Source organism: Cherax quadricarinatus, chromosome 3 (assembly GCF_038502225.1).
Source record: "Cherax quadricarinatus isolate ZL_2023a chromosome 3, ASM3850222v1, whole genome shotgun sequence".
NCBI classification, from domain to species: domain Eukaryota; kingdom Metazoa; phylum Arthropoda; class Malacostraca; order Decapoda; family Parastacidae; genus Cherax; species Cherax quadricarinatus.
The window spans coordinates 10858649-10876807 of record NC_091294.1 but is presented as its reverse complement, the minus strand read 5'-3'; the positions used below and the strand labels follow the sequence as shown (position 1 = coordinate 10876807).

Sequence of the window (18159 nt, the reverse complement as noted above, 5' to 3'; positions counted from 1 at the left end):
TTGTTGCCTGAGGTCTGACCACTTGTTGCCTGAGGTCTGACCACTTGTTGCCTGAGGTCTGACCACTTGTTGCCTGAGGTCTGACCACTTGTTGCCTGAGGTCAGACCACTTGTTGCCTGAGGTCTGACCACTTGTTGCCTGAGGTCTGACCACTTGTTGCCTGAGGTCTGACCACTTGTTGCCTGAGGTCTGACCACTTGTTGCCTGAGGTCTGACCACTTGTTGCCTGAGGTCTGACCACTTGTTGCCTGAGGTCTGACCACTTGTTGCCTGAGGTCAGACCACTTGTTGCCTGAGGTCAGACCACTTGTTGCCTGAGGTCTGACCACTTGTTGCCTGAGGTCTGACCACTTGTTGCCTGAGGTCTGACCACTTGTTGTTTGAGGTCAGACCACTTGTTGCCTGAGGTCTGACCACTTGTTTCCTGAGATCTGACCACTTGTTGCCTGAGGTCAGACCACTTGTTGCATGAGGTCTGACCACTTGTTGCCTGAGGTCAGACCACTTGTTGCCTGAGGTCAGACCACTTGTTGCCTGAGGTCAGACCACTTGTTGCCTGAGGTCAGACCACTTGTTGCCTGAGGTCAGACCACTTGTTGCCTGAGGTCTGACCACTTGTTGCCTGAGGTCTTGACCACTTGTTGCCTGAGGTCAGACCACTGGTTGCCAGAGGCCAGACCACTGGTTGCCTGAGGTCAGACCACTTGTTGCCTGAGGTCAGACCACTTGTTGCCTGAGGTCAGACCACTTTTTGCCTGAGGTCAGACCACTTGTTGCCTGAGGTCAGACCACTTGTTGCCTGAGGTCAGTTGCCTGAGGTCCACTTGTTGCCTGAGGTCTTGACCACTTGTTGCCTGAGGTCAGACCACTTGTTGCCTGAGGTCAGACCACTTGTTGCCTGAGGTCAGACCACTTGTTGCCTGAGGTCAGACCACTTGTTGCCTGAGGTCAGACCACTTGTTGCCTGAGGTCTGACCACTTGTTGCCTGAGGTCAGACCACTTGTTGCCTGAGGTCAGACCACTTGTTGCCTGAGGTCAGACCACTTGTTGCCTGAGGTCAGACCACTTGTTGCCTGAGGTCAGACCACTTGTTGCCTGAGGTCAGACCACTTGTTGCCTGAGGTCAGACCACTTGTTGCCTGAGGTCAGACCACTTGTTGCCTGAGGTCAGACCACTTGTTGCCTGAGGTCTGACCACTTGTTGCCTGAGGTCAGACCACTTGTTGCCTGAGGTCAGACCACTTGTTGCCTGAGGTCAGACCACTTGTTGCCTGAGGTCAGACCACTTGTTGCCTGAGGTCTGACCACTTGTTGCCTGAGGTCTGACCACTTGTTGCCTGAGGTCTGACCACTTGTTGTCTGAGGTCTGACCACTTGTTGCCTGAGGTCAGACCACTTGTTGCCTGAGGTCTGACCACTTGTTGCCTGAGGTCAGACCACTTGTTGCCTGAGGTCAGACCACTTGTTGCCTGAGGTCAGACCACTTGTTGCCTGAGGTCTGACCACTTGTTGCCTGAGGTCAGACCACTTGTTGCCTGAGGTCTGACCACTTGTTGCCTGAGGTCTGACCACTTGTTGCCTGAGGTCAGACCACTTGTTGCCTGAGGTCAGACCACTTGTTGCCTGAGGTCAGACCACTTGTTGCCTGAGGTCAGACCACTTGTTGCCTGAGGTCTGACCACTTGTTGCCTGCCTGAGGTCAGACCACTTGGTGCCTGAGGTCAGACCACTTGTTGCCTGAGGTCAGACCACTTGTTGCCTGAGGTCAGACCACTTGTTGCCTGAGGTCAGACCACTTGTTGCCTGAGGTCAGACCACTTGACCACTTGTTGCCTGAGGTCAGACCACTTGAGTTGCCTGAGGTCAGACCACTTGTTGCCTGAGGTCAGACCACTTGTTGCCTGAGGTCAGACCACTTGTTGCCTGCGGTCAGACCACTTGTGGCCTGAGGTCAGACCACTTGTTGCCTGAGGTCAGACCACTTGTTGCCTGAGGTCAGACCACTTGTTGCCTGAGGTCAGACCACTTGTTGCCTGAGGTCAGACCACTTGTTGCCTGAGGTCAGACCACTTGTTGCCTGAGGTCTGACCACTTGTTGCCTGAGGTCAGACCACTTGTTGCCTGAGGTCAGACCACTTGTTGCCTGAGGTCTGACCACTTGTTGCCTGAGGTCAGACCACTTGTTGCCTGAGGTCAGACCACTTGTTGCCTGAGGTCTGACCACTTGTTGCCTGAGGTCAGACCACTTGTTGCCTGAGGTCAGACCACTTGTTGCCTGAGGTCTGACCACTTGTTGCCTGAGGTCAGACCACTTGTTGCCTGAGGTCAGACCACTTGTTGCCTGAGGTCAGACCACTTGTTGCCTGAGAGTCAGACCACTTGTTGCCTGAGGTCAGACCACTTGTTGCCTGAGGTCAGACCACTTGTTGCCTGAGGTCAGACCACTTGTTGCCTGAGGTCAGACCACTTGTTGCCTGAGGTCCCACTTGTTGCCTGAGGTCAGACCACTTGTTGCCTGAGGTCAGACCACTTGTTGCCTGAGGTCTGAGTTGCATGAGGTCAGACCACTTGCTGCCTGAGGTCAGACCACTTGTTGCCTGAGGTCTGACCACTTGTTGCCTGAGGTCAGACCACTTGTTGCTTGAGGTCAGACCACTTGTTGCCTGAGGTCAGACCACTTGTTGCCTGAGGTCAGACCACTTGTTGCCTGAGGTCAGACCACTTGTTGCCTGAGGTCTGACCACTTGTTGCCTGAGGTCTAACCACTTGTTGCCTGAGGTCTGACCACTTGTTGCCTGAGGTCAGACCACTTGTTGCCTGAGGTCAGACCACTTGTTGCCTGAGGTCAGACCACTTGTTGCCTGAGGTCAGACCACTTGTTGCCTGAGGTCAGACCACTTGTTGCCTGAGGTCAGACCACTTGTTGCCTGAGGTCAGACCACTTGTTGCCTGAGGTCAGACCACTTGTTGCCTGAGGTCAGACCACTTGTTGCCTGAGGTCAGACCACTTGTTGCCTGAGGTCAGACCACTTGTTGCCTGAGGTCAGACCACTTGTTGCCTGAGGTCAGACCACTTGTTGCCTGAGGTCAGACCACTTGTTGCCTGAGGTCAGACCACTTGTTGCCTGAGGTCAGACCACTTGTTGCCTGAGGTCAGACCACTTGTTGCCTGAGGTCAGACCACTTGTTGCCTGAGGTCAGACCACTTGTTGCCTGAGGTCAGACCACTTGTTGCCTGAGGTCAGACCACTTGTTGCCTGAGGTCAGACCACTTGTTGCCTGAGGTCAGTCCACTTGTTGCCTGAGGTCACCACTTGTTGCCTGAGGTCAGACCACTTGTTGCCTGAGGTCAGACCACTTGTTGCCTGAGGTCAGACCACTTGTTGCCTGAGGTCAGACCACTTGTTGCCTGAGGTCAGACCACTTGTTGCCTGAGGTCAGACCACTTGTTGCCTGAGGTCAGACCACTTGTTGCCTGAGGTCAGACCACTTGTTGCCTGAGGTCAGACCACTTGTTGCCTGAGGTCAGACCACTTGTTGCCTGAGGTCAGACCACTTGTTGCCTGAGGTCAGACCACTTGTTGCCTGAGATCAGACCACTTGTTGCCTGAGGTCAGACCACTTGTTGCCTGAGGTCAGACCACTTGTTGCCTGAGGTCAGACCACTTGTTGCCTGAGGTCAGACCACTTGTTGCCTGAGTTGCCTGAGATCAGACCACTTGTTGCCTGAGGTCAGACCACTTGTTGCCTGAGGTCAGACCACTTGTTGCCTGAGGTCAGACCACTTGTTGCCTGAGGTCAGACCACTTGTTGCCTGAGGTCAGACCACTTGTTGCCTGAGGTCAGACCACTTGTTGCCTGAGGTCAGACCACTTGTTGCCTGAGGTCAGACCTAGTCTCGACATTCCCTAACAGACATATGCTACTGCCTTCGGCTTGTCATCTGTTGATTCTTTTTTTTCACTATTCTTCTTCTTCTTTACCAGCCTTTTCCATTCTTATCAGTCTTGTTTACCCTACTTCTTTATTTCCTAGCAATTTACTTAATGCGTACCAGACCAGTCATAGTATCCTAAGACCTTTGTTTCTGTCCATGTTTCAGGTATTGTGTCGTATACTGGAGCACACATCACCAAGGTTCAATTAGTAAGCAGTGAATATGTGTGTGTGTGTGTGTGTGTGTGTGTGTGTACTCACCTAGTTGTACTCACCTAGTTGAGGTTGCGGGGGTCGAGTCCGAGCTCCTGGCCCCGCCTCTTCACTGATCGCTACTAGGTCACTCTCCCTGAGCCGTGAGCTTTATCGTACCTCTGCTTAAAGCTATGTATGGATCCTGCCTCCACTACATCGCTTCCCAAACTATTCCACTTACTGACTACTCTGTGGCTGAAGAAATACTTCCTAACATCCCTGTGATTCATCTGTGTCTTTAGCTTCCAACTGTGTCCCCTTGTTACTGTGTCCAATCTCTGGAACATCCTGTTTTTGTCCACCTTGTCAATTCCTCTCAGTATTTTGTATGTCGTTATCATGTCCCCCCTATCTCTCCTGTCCTCCAGTGTCGTCAGGTTGATTTCCCTTAACCTCTCCTCGTAGGACATACCTCTTAGCTCTGGGACTAGTCTTGTTGCAAACCTTTGCACTTTCTCTAGTTTCTTTACGTGCTTGGCTAGGTGTGGGTTCCAAACTGGTGCCGCATACTCCAATATGGGCCTAACGTATACGGTGTACAGGGTCCTGAACGATTCCTTATTAAGATGTCGGAATGCTGTTCTGAGGTTTGCTAGGCGCCCATATGCTGCAGCAGTTATTTGGTTGATGTGCGCTTCAGGAGATGTGCCTGGTGTTATACTCACCCCAAGATCTTTTTCCTTGAGTGAGGTTTGTAGTCTCTGACCCCCTAGACTGTACTCCGTTTGCGGCCTTCTTTGCCCTTCCCCAATCTTCATGACTTTGCACTTGGTGGGATTGAACTCCAGGAGCCAATTGCTGGACCAGTTCTGCAGCCTGTCCAGATCCCTTTGTAGTTCTGCCTGGTCTTCGATCGAGTGTATTCTTCTCATCAACTTCACGTCATCTGCAAACAGGGACACCTCAGAGTCTATTCCTTCCGTCATGTCGTTCACAAATACCAGAAACAGCACTGGTCCTAGGACTGACCCCTGCGGGACCCCGCTGGTCACAGGTGCCCACTCTGACACCTCGCCACGTACCATGACTCGCTGCTGCCTTCCTGACAAGTATTCCCTGATCCATTGTAGTGCCTTCCCTGTTATCCCTGCTTGGTCCTCCAGTTTTTGCACCAATCTCTTGTGTGGAACTGTGTCAAACGCCTTCTTGCAGTCCAAGAAAATGCAATCCACCCACCCCTCTCTCTCTTGTCTTACTGCTGTCACCATGTCATAGAACTCCAGTGTGTGTGTGTGTGTGTGTGTGTGTGTGTGTGCATGTGTTTGTGTATGTGTGTGTGTGTGTGCGTGAGTGTGTGTACTCACCTATATGTACTCACCTACATGTGGTTGCAGGGGTCGAGTCACAGCTGCTGGCCCCGCCTCTTCACTGGTTGATACTAATTCACTCTCTCCCTGCTCCATGATATTTATCATACCTCTTCTTAAAGCTATTTATGGAACTTGCTTCCACTACTTCACTCTCCAGATTATTCCAGTTCCTGACAACTCTAAGACTAAAGAAATACTTCCTAACATCCCTATGACTCATCTGGGTTTTCAGTTTCCAATTGTGTCCCCTTGTTTCTGTATCCCATCTCTGAAACATTCGATCCGTGTCCACCTTGTCAATGCCTCTTAGTATTTTATACGTTGTTATCATGTCCCCTCTATCCCTCCTATCCTCTAGTCATCAGGTTGAGTTCCCTTAACCTCTCCTCATAAGACATACCCCTCAGTTCCGGGAATAATCGTGTTGCAAATTTTTGCACTTTCTCCAATTTCGTGACGTGTTTGATTAGGTGAGGGTTCCATACTGGCGCTGCATATTCCAGTATAGGCCTTACGTACACTGTGTACAATGTCGTGAATGACTCCTTACTCAGATGTCTAAACGCCAATCTCAGGTTTGCCAATCTCCCATATGCTGCAGCAGTTATTTGATTGATGTGTGCCTCAGGGGACATGTTCGTTATAATGCTTACCCCAAGATCGTTTTCTTTAACTGACGTTTGCAGCTGTTGGTTTCCTAACCTGTACTCCGTCTGCGGTCTTCTGTGTCCTTCCCCAATCTTCATGACCTTACACTTACTGGGGTTAAACTCCAGGAGCCATTTGTCGGATCATACTTGTAGTTTGTCCAGATCCCCTTGTAATCTTAACTGATCCTCGCCCACATGTATTCTCCTCTTCAGTTTCACATCATCAGCGAACAATGACACTTCTGAATCTATTCCTTCCACCATATCATGCACCTATACAAGAAACAGCACCGGGCCTAGGACTGAACCTTGTGGAACCCCACTCGACACATTCGCCCACACCGACACTTCAGCACGTACCAACACACGTTGTTTCCTTCTTGTCAGGTATTCCCTGATCCATTGCAGTAATTTCCCCGTTATTCCTGCCTGCTCTTCTAATTTTTGCACCAGTCTCTTGTGTGGTACTGTGTCAAAAGCCTTCTTGCAATCTAAAAAGATGCAATCTACCCATCCCTCTCTCTCCTGTCTTACTTCTGTTACCTTATCGTAGAACTCAAGTAAATTTGTGACACAGGATTTCCCATCTCTGAAGCCGTGCTGACTGTCATGTATGAGCCCAATCTTTTCAATGTGTTCCACTACTTTTCTCCTGATAATCTTTTCCATGACTTTACATACTATACAAGTCAGTGACACTGGTCTGTAGTTTAATGCTGCCTGTCTGTCCCCTTTCTTAAAAAATGGAACTACATGTGCTGTCTTCCACGCCTCAGGCAACTGCCCTGTTTCGATAGATTTACTGAAGATTGCTGCTAATGGCACACACAGTTCCTCTGCTCCCTCTCTCAGTATCCATGGAGATATGTTATCTGGGCCCTCCGCCTTTGAGGTATCGAGTTCGTCTAGCAGTTTCTTCACCTCTACGTTGGTTATGTGTATTGTGTCCAGCGCCTGCTGGTGCACCCTACCTCCACAGTTTGCTGGAAGCATTCCTGACTCTATTGTGAATACTTCTCTAAATCTTTTGTTTAGTTCATCACATACTTCTTGGTCACTCTTCGTCAGCTCCTCTCCTTCTTTCCTCAGCCTGATTACCTGGTCCTTGACTGTTGTTTTTCTCCTAATGTGACTGTATAACAACTTTGGTTCAGATTTGACTTTTGATGCTATGTCGTTCTCGTATTGCCTCTGGGCCTCTCTCCTTATCCTTGCATATTCGTTTCTGGTTCTTCTGCTCAGCTCCTTGTTTTCTTGAGTCCTTTGCCTTCTATACCTTTTCCATGTTCTAGCACACTTGGCTTTGGCCTCTTTACACCTCCAATTAAACCATGGACTCTGGTCTTACCATTTTTTCTGTTGGGCTTTGGTATGAACCTTTCCTCTGCCTCCCTTCACTTAGTGATTACTATTTCCATCATTTCATTTACTGTCTTTCCATCTAGTTCTCTTTCCCACTGCACTTCATGCAGGAAACTTCTCATTCCTATGTAGTCTCCTTTTTGAAGTTTGGTTTCTTTCTTTGTTCTCGTGCTGCTGCATTCTCCACTTTTAACTCGACAAGATATTCAAAACTCAGGACATCATGATCACTAGCGCCAAGGAGTCTTTCGTGGGTGATATCCCTTATGTCTGAACTATTCAAGGTGAATATGAGATCCAGCCTTGCTGCAACATCCTCTCCTCTCTCTCTGGTTGTATCCCTAACGTGTTGATGCATGAAGTGCGTGTGTGTGTGTGTGTGTGTGTGTGTGTGTGTGTGTGTGTACTCACCTAATTGTGGTTGCAGGGGTCGAGACTCAGCTCCTGGCCCCGCCTCTTCACTGATCGCTACTGGGTCCTCTCTCTCTCTGCTTCTTGAGCTTTGTCATACCTCTTCTTAAAACTATGTATGGTTCCTGCCTCCACTACTTCATTTGCTAGGCTATTCCACTTGCTGACAACTCTATGACTGAAGAAGTACTTCCTAACGTCCCTGTGACTCGTCTGAGTCTTCAGCTTCCAGTTGTGACCCCTTGTCCCTGTGTCCCCTCTCTGGAACATCCTATCTCTGTCCACCTTGTCTATTCCCCGCAGTATCTTGTATGTCGTTATCATGTCTCCCCTGACCCTTCTGTCCTCCAGTGTCGTCAGTCCGATTTCCCTTAACCTTTCCTCGTACGACATTCCCTTGAGCTCTGGGACTAGCCTTGTTGCAAACCTTTGTACTTTCTCTAACTTCTTGACGTGCTTGACCAGGTGTAGGTTCCAGACTGGTGCTGCATACTCCAGTATGGGCCTAACATACACAGTGTACAGTGTCTTGAACGAATCCTTATTAAAGTATCGGAACGCTATTCTCAGGTTTGTCAGGCGCCCGTATGCTGCAGCAGTTATTTGGTTGATGTGTGCCTCCGGTGATGTGCTCGGTGTTATGGTCACCCCAAGGTCTTTCTCCCTGAGTGAGGTCTGCCCCTCCCCAATCTTCATGACTTTGCATTTGGCTGGATTGAATTCGAGAAGCCAGTTACTGGACCACATGTCCAGCCTAGGTCTCTTTGCAGTCCTGCCTCATCCTCCTCCGATTTAATTCTTCTCATCAACTTCACATCATCTGCGAACAAGGACACTTCAGAGTCTATTCCTTCCATCATGTCGATCCTCCAGCTTCTGCGCTAATCTCTTGTGGGGAACTGTGTCAAAGGCCTTCCTGCAGCCTAGGAAAACGCAATCTACCCACCCCTCTCTCTCGTGTCTTACTTCTGTTACCTTGTCATAAAACTCCAGGAGGTTTGTGATACAGGATTTGCCTTCCATGAACCCATGCTGGTTTTCATTTATAATCTTGTTCCTTTCCAGGTGTTCGACCACTCTCCTCCTGATAATCTTCTCCATGACTTTGCACACAATACATGTCAGAGACACAGGTCTGTAGTTTAGTGCCTCGTTTCTGTTTCCTTTCTTAAATATGGGGACTACATTAGCTGTCTTCCATTTCTCAGGTAGTTGCCCAGTTTCAAGGGATGTGTTGAAGATTGTGGTTAGAGGCACGCACAGCATCTCTGCTCCTTCTCTAAGGACCCATGGGGAGATGTTGTCCGGTCCCATCGCCTTTGAGGTGTCAAGGTCACTTAAGAGCTTCTTCACCTCCTCCTCAGTTGTTCGTATGTCATCCAACACTTGTTGGTATATTCCCTCTTGATGTTCCCTTCTGTGCTGTCTTCCCACAGCCCTTCCTGTCTCTACTGTAAAAACTTCCTTAAATCTCCTGTTCAGCTCCTCACATACCTCCTGATCATTTCTTGTGAGTTCTCCACCTTCTGTCCTTAATCTGATCACCTGGTCTTTGACTGTTGTCTTCCTCCTGATGTGGCTATACAACAGTTTCGGGTCAGTCTTGATTCTCGATGCTATGTCATTTTCATACTGTCGCTGGGCCTCCCTCCTTACCTTTGCATACTCATTCCTGGCTCTGCGACTGATCTCCCTATTTTCGTGTGTTCTCTGCCTTCTGTACTTTTTCCATTCTCTATTGCACTTTGTTTTTGCCTCCTTACACCGTCGGGTAAACCAGGGGCTCGTTCCGGTCATCCCATTGTTACTGTTGCCCTTGGGAATAAACTTTTCCACTGCCTCCTTGCATTTTGTTGTTACATATTCCATCATTTCATTTACTGGCTTTCCTGCCAGTTCTCTGTCCCACTGGACCTCCTGCAGTAAGTTCTTCAACCCTATGTAGTCCCCTCTTTTATAGTCAGGCTTTTCCCATTCAACTCCTGTTATTCTCTCCACTTGCAGCTCTACTATGTATTCAAAGCACAGAACCACGTGGTCGCTAGCTCCTAGGGGACTCTCATACTTGATGTCCTCAATGTCTGAGCTGCCCAGGGTGAACACAAGGTCCAATCTTGCTGGTTCATCCTCCCCTCTCACTCTGGTAGTGTCCTTAACATGTTGGTGCATGAGGTTTTCCAGCACCACGTCCAACATCCTGGCTCTCCATGTTTCGGGACCCCCATGTGGCTCCAGGTTTTCCCAGTCGATCTCCCTGTGGTTGAAATCCCCCATAACCAGCAACTTTGCTCTGTTGGAATGAGCTCTTCTTGCCACCTCAGCAAGTGTGTCCACCATTGCTCTGTTGCTCTCTTCATATTCCTCTCTTGGCCTCCTGCAGTTCTGTGATGGATTATACATCACTGCAATGACCACTTTGTGTTCCCCAGACTGAAGTGTACCTGCTATGTAGTCTCTTTCTCCCGTCTCATCTATGCCTTCCATTTTCTCGAATTTCCATCTGTTTTTTACGAGCAGAGCAACCCCACCTCCCCCCCTGCCCCTTCTATCTTTCCTCATGATCTGGTATCCTGGTGGGAAGATTGCATCTGTTATTGTCTCTGTGAGTTTTGTTTCTGTAACTGCTATGATGTCTGGGGACTTCTCATTGATTCTTTCTTGCCATTCCTCATGTTTATTCGTTAATCCATCTGCATTTGTGTACCAAACCTTCAACTTCTGTTCTAATACTGTAACTGTGGTGCGGGGGGGGGGGGGGTGGAAACAGAGGGATCGGTGTGTGATGGTTGGTTTGGATTGTTCAGTTGCCTTGGGGGTGTCGTGGCTGGAGTCCTTCTGCAGGTGTTTCTGGGGTGTACTCACCTATTTGTACTCACCTATTTGTGGTTGCAGGGGTCGATTCATAGCTCCTGGCCCCGCCTCTTCGCTGATTGCTACTAGGTCCTCTCTCTCCCTGCCCCATGAGCTTTATCATACCTCGCCTTAAAACTATGTATGGTTCCCGCCTCCACTACGTCACTTTCTAGGCTATTCCACGGCCTGACTACTCTATGATTGAAGAAATACTTCCTAACATCCCTTTGATTCATCTGAGTCTTCAACTTCCAATTGTGACCTCTTGTGTCTGTGTCCCCTCTCTGGAACATCCCGTCTTTGTCCACCTTGTCTATTCCGCGCAGTATTTTACATGTCGTTATCATGTCTCCCCTGACCCTCCTGTCCTCCAGTGTCGTCAGGCCGATTTCCCTCAACCTTTCTTCGTAGGACAATCCCCGTAGCTCTGGGACTAGCCTTGTTGCAAACCTTTGCACTTTCTCTAATTTCTTGACGTGCTTGACTAGGTGTGGATTCCAAACTGGTGCTGCATACTCCAGTATGGGCCTGACGTAAATGGTATACAGAGTCTTGAACGAATCCTTACTGAGGTATCGGAACGCTATCCGTAGGGTTGCCAGGCGCCCGAATGCTGCAGCAGTTATCTGATTGATGTGCGCCTCAGGAGATATGCTCGGTGTTATACTCACCCCCAGATCTTTTTCCTTGAGTGAGGTTTGCAGTCTTTGGCCATCTAAACTATATTGTGTCTGCTGTCTTCTTTGCCCTTCCCCAATCTTCATGACTTTGTATTTGGCATGGTTAAACTCAAGGAGCCAGTTGCTGGACCAGGCTTGTAGCCTGTCCAGGTCTCTTTGTAGTCCTGCCTGATCCTCATCCGATTTGATTCTTCTCATTAACTTCACATCATCTGCAAACAATGACACTTCTGAGTCTATCCCTTCCGTTATGTCGTTCACATATACCAAGAACAGCACAGGTCCTAGGACTGACCCCTGTGGAACGCCGCTTGTCAGAGGCGCCCACTCTGACACCTCGTCTCGTACCATGACTCGTTGTTGCCTCCCTGTCAGGTATTCTCTGATCCATTGCAGTGCCTTTCCTGTTATGTGTGCCTGATCCTCTAGCTTTTGCAGTAACCTCTTGTGAGGAACTGTGTCGAAGGCCTTTTTGCAGTCCAAAAAAATGCAGTCGATCCACCCCTCTCTCTCTTGTCTTCTGTCACCTTGTCCTAAAACTCTAGTAGGTTTGTGACACAGGATTTTCCTTCCCTGAAACCGTGCTGGTTGTCAATTATACACTTGTTTCTTTCCAGGTGCTCCACCACTCTCCTCCTGATGATCTTCTCCATGACCTTGCATACTATACACGTTAGTGATACAGGTCTGTAGTTTAGTGCCTCATGTCTGTCTCCCTTTTTAAAAATTGGGACTACATTTGCCATGTGTGTGTGTGTGTGTGTGTGTGTGTGTGTGTACTCACCTATTTGCACTCATCTATTTGTGGTTGCAGGGGTCGAGTCATAGCTCGTGGCTCCGGCTCTTCACTGATCGTTATTAGGCCCACCCTCTCTCTCCCTGCTCCATGAGATTTATCAAACCTCGTCTTGAAACTATGTATGGTTCCTGACTCCACTACATCACTTGTCAGACTATTCCACTGCCTGACAACTCTATAACTAAATAAATATTTTCTAACATTCCTTTGAATAATCTGAGTCTTCAACTTCCAATTGTGACCCCTTGTTTCTGTGTCCCGTCTCTGCAACATCCCGTCCTTTCCCACCGTGTCAATTCCTCGCAGTATTTTGAATGTTGTTATCATGTCTTCCCTAACCCTCCTGTCCTCCAGCGTCGTCAGGCTGATTTCCCTTAACCTCTCTTCGTATGACAGTCCCCTCAGCTCTGGGACAAGTCTTGTTGCAAACCTAAGCAATTTCTCTAATTTCTTGACTTGCTTGACAAGGTGTGGGTTCCAAATTGGTGCTGCATACTCCAGTATGGGCCTGACGTGCATGGTATACAGAGACTGAGGTATCGGAACGCTATTCTTAGGTTTGCCAGGTGCCCATAAGCTGCAGCAGTTATCTGATTGATGTGCGCCTCAGGAGATGTGCTCGGTATTATACTCACCCCAAGACCTTTTTCCTTGAGTGAGGTTTGCAGTCTTTGGCCACCTAAACTGTGGTCTTCTTTGCCCTTCCCCAATCTTCACGACTTTGCATTTGGTAGGGTTAAACTCAAGTAGCCAGTTGCTGGACCAGGCTTGTAGCCTGTCCAGGTCTCTTTGTAGTCCTGCCTGATCCTCATCCGGTGTAATTCTCCTTATTAATTTCACATCATCTGCAAACAGGGACACTTCTGAGTCTATCCCTTCCGTCATGTCATTCACATATACCAATAACAGCACAAGCTCTAGGAATGACCCCTGTGGAACGCCGCTCGTCACAGGCGCCCACCTTGACTCTTCGTCACGTCCCATGACTCGTTGTTGCTTCCCTGTCAGATATTCCCTGATCCATTGCAGTGCCTTTCCTGTTATAAGTGCCTGATCCTCTAGCCTTTGCATTAACCTCTTTTGAGGAGCTGTGTCGAAGGCCTCCTTGCAGTTCAAGAAAATGCAGCCTATCCACCCCTCTCTATCGTGTCTTACTTCCGTTACCTTGTCATAAAATTCCAGCAGGTTGTGACACTGGATTTTCCTTCCCTGAAATCGTGCTGGTTGTCGTTCATAACCTTGAATCTTTCTAGGTGCTCCACTAGTCTCCTCCTGATAATCTTCTCCATGATTTTGCATACTATACACTTCAGTAACACAGATCTGTAGTTTAATGCCTCGTGTTTTTCTCGTTTCTTAAAAATTGGGACTACATTTCCCATCTTCCATACCTCAGGTAGTTGCCCAGTTTCACTGGATGTGTTGAAGATTTTTGTTAGTGACACACACAGCATCTCTGCTCCCTCTCTTTGGACCCACGGAGAGATGTTGTCCTGTCCCACCGCCTTTGAGATATCAAGTTCACATAGCAGCTTTTTCACCTCCTCCTCATTTGTGTGTATTTCATCTAACATTTGTTGGTGTATCCATATTCTCATTTCCTGGAGTCCTTCCTGTCTCCATTGAAAATACTTCTTTAAATCTTATGTTGAGCTCCTTACATACCTCTTGGTCATTTCTTGTGAACACCCTACCTTCCTTCCTCAGCCTGATTACCTGGTCCTTGACTTTTGTTTTCCTCCTGATGTGGCTATTCAACAGCTTTGGGTCAGATTTGTCTTTCGATGTTATGTCATTTTCGTATTGTCGCTTCTTATCTGTGCATATTCGTTTCTGGCTCATGGGCTAATCTCTTTACTTTCCTGGGTTCTTTGTCTTCTGTTCTTTTTCCATTCTCTAGTGCAGTTAGTTTTTGCCTCCCTACACTTTTAGGAGAACCAAGGACTCGTTCTGGTCTTCCCATTATTTCTGTTGCCCTTGGGAACAAACCTCTCCTCTGTCTTCATGCATTTCGTTGTCACATAGTACATCATTTATTTTACTGGTTTTCCTACCAGTTCTCTTTCCCACTAAACATCTTGCAGGACGTTTCTCATGCCTGTGTAGTCCCCTTTATGTAATTTGGCTTCTCCCATCCTATTCCTGCTACCCTCTCCACTTGTAGCTTAATTATGTATTCAAAGCTCAGAACCACGTGATCAGTAGCTCCAACTGGCCTTCCGTACGTGATATCCTCGATGTCCTAACTTCAAGGAGATTACTATGCCCAGTTTTCCTGGTTCATCCTCACCTCCCTCTCTGGTAGTGTCTGTAGCATGTTGATTCATGAGGTTTTCCAGTACCACATCCATCAAATTGGCTTTCCTGTTTCAGGACCCTCATGGGGCTCCAGGTTTTCCCGGTCAATTTCCTTGTGACTGAAATCACCCATAACTCGTAACTTTGCTCTACCCATGTGAGCTCTTCTGGCCACCTCGGCTAGTGTCCACCATTGCTCTGTTGCTCTCCTCGTATTCTTCTCTTCGCCTCCTGCAGTTCTGTGGCCGGCTGCAATTACCACCTTACGACCCCAGACTGGAATGTTCCTTCTATATAGTCCCTTTCGCCCATTCCATCCATTCCTTCCAATTTCTCAGATCCCCACCAGTTTCTAATGAGCAGTGCTCATTAGAAACTGGTGGGGGATCTGCTCCCTCTATCTTTTCTCAGGACCTGATATCTGGGTGGAAAGATTGCATCTGTTATCATCCTGGTGAGTTTCGTTTCTGTGAGTGCTATTATGTCTGAGGATATCTCCTTGAATCTTTCATGTCACTCTTCACATTTATTTGTTATTTCATCTGCATTTGTATACCAAACCTTCAATTTCTTTTCTAAAACTGTGGGGCACGTTGGGGTTGGGGAAGTGGGAGACCCGACGAGGAACTCTGGGGGCTTCTACTGTCCATCTCCATCTTTGTCTCTCTTTCCTCCTTTCATCTTCGTACCCTCTCTATCAGTTTCTGCATTTCTTCTCGTGTTCTCTCATGGTCGAGATACACCCTCTGGTATGCCGACATGTTTCTTAGTCGTGCTTTCTCCTGCAGGATCCTGTTTCCAGCCGATTCTGCCTTGAAAATCACTTTGACCAGCCGGTTTCTTCCTCTTGCAAACTCCCCTATTCTCAGAAAATTTGCCAACAGGGTCATGTCGTCTTCTCCTATTGCTCCGGAACTAGTCTTATTGCAAACCTATGCACTTTCTCTAGTTTCTTTACGTGCTTGGCTAGGTGTGGGTTCCAAACTGGTGCTGCATACTCCATTATGGGTCTAACGCACACAGTGTACAGGGTCCTGAACGATTCCTTATTGAGATGTCGGAATGCTGTTCTTAGGTTTGCTAGGCGCCCGTATGCTGCAGCAGTTATTTGGTTTATGTGCACCTCAGGAGATGTGCTCAGTGTTATACTCACCCAAGATACTTTTCCTTAAGTGAGGATTATAGTCTTTGAGCCCCCTAGAGTGCACTCCGTCTGCGGTCTTCTTTGCCCTTCCTCACTCTTCATGACTTTGCACTTGGTGGGGTTGAACTCCAGGAGCCAGTTGCTGGAACAGGCCTGCAGCCTATCAAGATCCCTTTGTAATTCTGCCTGATCCTCGTCCGATTGAATTCTTCTCATCAACTTCACATCATCTGCAAACAGGAACATTGAGTCTATTCCTTCCGTCATGTAGTTCACAAATACCAGAAACAGCTGCACCAGTTCTAGGACTGATCCCTGTGGAACCCCGCTCGTCACAGGCGCCCACTCTGACACCTCGTCACTTACCATGACTCGCTGTTGTCTTCGTGTGTGTGTGTGTGTGTGTGTGTGTGTGTGTGTGTGTGTGTGTGTGTGTGTGTGTGTGTGTGTGTGTGTGTGTGTGTGTGTGTGTGTGTGTGTGTGTGTGGGTGTGTGTGTGTGTGTGTGTGTGTGTGTGTGTGTGGGTGTGTGTGTGTGTGTGTGTGGATGGGTTGGTGGGTGGGTGGGTCGGTGGGCGGGTGTGTATGTACACGCCTATTTGTGGTTGCAGGAGTCAATTTAAATCTCCTGGCCCCATCTCTTTGCTGGTCACTACTAGTTCTCTCTCTCCTGGCTTCGAGAACCTTATCGTACCTTTATTTTAAGCCTATATATGGCTCCTGCCTCTACTCCTTCGTTCTCCAAGTCGTTCCACTTCCTGACTATTCTAAGGCTGAAAAAAATACTTCATAACGTCCCTGTTTCTCATCTGAGTTTTTATTTCCAGGAGTGCCTCATGTTCCTGTTTTCCATCTCTCAAACAAGTTGTCTTTATCCACCTTATAAATTCCTCTCAGTATTTTGTACATTGTTATTATATCCCCCCTTCCCTAGGCCTTTATTCCTCCTGTGTCATCAGGTTTGAGTTCCCTTAACTTCCCTTCATAAGACACACCACTTAGCCCGGGACTAGGCTCGTTCCAGTCTTTTATTGTATTATTTTTATTAGGCAGGAACGACAATTGTCGTTCTTGAAAGCATGATATTCAGCGCATTCCTCCTACACCCACTGAGCATCTGGGTTCCCATTCTCTATTTCTGACCAATCACAAGCCTTCCCTGAGTCGCTCCAGCTAAGTGGTGATGGCTTCTGCTCGCTTCCCATTGGTTGAGAGACCAAAATGTAAACACTTCTAGCTTGGCGTCGCCGAGAGACGTTTTTTAATCGAGTGACACTCATATACCCTTGGATTTTACCCTCTACAAAGTCGGTAAGTACTCATTTGTGTCTCTAGTGTGTAAATGAATAGTTTAGGCATATTTTGATATATATATATATATATATATATATATATATATATATATATATATATATATATATATATATATATATATATATATATATATATATATATATATATATATATGAAGTCTGTGTGAAGCATAATGTGAGTGCACCATGCAAAGGAAAAAAGTGCAACAAAAAAAGACCGATATATATCGTTTTTGCCTATTTGGGCCCAATTTTAATTTTCAGTAAATAAATATTTATAAAAAAAAATTTAATGCATATATCAATTCTGTAGTAGTCTGGGTGTGTACACAACGTTTTTATTGTCCTTCCAGATCCATCAGAAATTGTTTTATGGTGAGCCCTCCAAAGACAAGTCCAAATATCTCTGCATTTTGGAGGAAAGTGACTCAGATCCAGAGCCAGATCACCAGGAATTGCTTGACAGTAGTGATGAGTGCTTGCCACAGGATGCTGAGGTGTCAAGTGATGATGAGGAGGAAGATAGACCATCCAAAAAGCCAAAATTCTCACAGGCCAGTGCCAGGCAAGCTACTTAGATGATAATTGTGCAGCAAACACAAACATCATGTCACATCCTCATTTTCCTTTGCCATATGCAAAGTAAATATATACATCAAGAAGGATAGAAATTGTACAAATTAGTGATCTAGAATGATTATTCTTTCTTAGGAAACTCAGGAATGTGGGAATTGAAAGTTATATCCCTTTGCAATGTGCCTATGTTGCTACTTGATTCATTTTTGTATTTTTTAATACTTACAAAATGTTTGAAAACAAGTTTAATTTATGTCTTTGATATTGTCTTTTTGTATAATAAAATTAAAAAATAGTTATTTGGTGTTTTATTAACAATTGCAACTTTGCAACATTTAAAAATGTTCACCCTTAGATAGGCAAGACCTACTTTTGTCGGTCTTCTCATATTGGCAATTGATTGAAAACAAACTTTCACACATTCTGACTCAAGAAATCGTAATGACACGATTGCAAACAAACCATACCCCCGGCCGGGATTGAACCCGCCACTTGAGCTAGAGTTCGTCACGGCCACGCTAGCTGGAGATTCGTCTGTAAAAACTTACATTTGTGGTCACAGAGGTGCCTG

At 47.2% G+C, this 18159-nt stretch overlaps 1 long non-coding RNA gene across 1 annotated transcript; it reads left to right on the top strand.

The window, feature by feature from the left end:
- Positions 1-16780: 16780 nt before the first annotated feature.
- LOC128706662 (uncharacterized) lies at positions 16781-17887 on the top strand. The gene is made up of 2 exons (XR_008409890.2): positions 16781-17010; positions 17366-17887. It is a non-coding gene; the product is annotated as an uncharacterized lncRNA (long non-coding RNA).
- The last annotated feature ends 272 nt before the right edge of the window (positions 17888-18159 follow it).